The sequence below is a fragment of the Mauremys mutica genome, chromosome 1 (genome assembly GCF_020497125.1).
Source record: "Mauremys mutica isolate MM-2020 ecotype Southern chromosome 1, ASM2049712v1, whole genome shotgun sequence".
Taxonomy (NCBI): domain Eukaryota; kingdom Metazoa; phylum Chordata; order Testudines; family Geoemydidae; genus Mauremys; species Mauremys mutica.
Genome location: NC_059072.1, coordinates 254,098,603 through 254,099,481, shown reverse-complemented (window position 1 = coordinate 254,099,481; position 879 = coordinate 254,098,603).

Sequence of the window (879 nt, the reverse complement as noted above, 5' to 3'; positions counted from 1 at the left end):
TAGTGTCAATACCTTTCTCTACAACATTGTTCTTGCTTTTTAAAAAAAAATCTTATCAACCAGTGCAGCTGCATGTACCACTCGCTTTAAAATAGTCAGACTTTAAGGGTAGGTGTACTCTTTCAGCAGAGATATTACACCCTGGACTAGCATGCCAACTGAGCTTTGCTAAAAATAGCACTGGAGCTCTGGTGGCATGGGCTTCAGCACAGGCTAGCAATGTCTGAACATATTCAGGGTCACTGCCAGGTGTGTGATGCTATAGCTTCACTGACACTTCTACGGGCAGGTATACCTACTCATGCTATAGTCCCACTTCTCCTTGCAGTGTGCACATAAACTCTGAATCTCAGTATACCCATCAGGTTTACACAAACTAAAATAGCACTTGTAACTGACAGATCACACACCACTGTTATGCGGACTGGATTACTACTTCAAGGAGTAGTATAGTATTGTAGGGGGTCTGAGAATAGCTTGACTTTCTACATTTTTCTCTGGCAGGAAGATGGCCAAAAAATTTTAAGAGATGTATCCATGGCATAGGTGGAATCCTTTGCCATTTGGCAATGGCTGGTAAGGTTTAGCAACTTACTACATTCAAGCAGAACAGAGCTAGTTTTATCACTGGCCTGCATTTCTTCTCCTACAGCAGGGCATAAAATCCTCAAAGTATGCAGGGCTATCCTTCTTTCCGAGGAGTCTGATGTCTGTGGCAGGAGCAAGGGGGTTGTACTAGCAGATGCTGAGGTCTTATAACACACAGTTCTCCCTTAGGCCTGTGTATTTTTATTTATTTATTTTTTAAAAAGAGTTGGAAGCTGTTCATTCTGCCCCAGTTCAGGGTTGGGTCTGAGCCACCTAGAAACTCCTATTTTA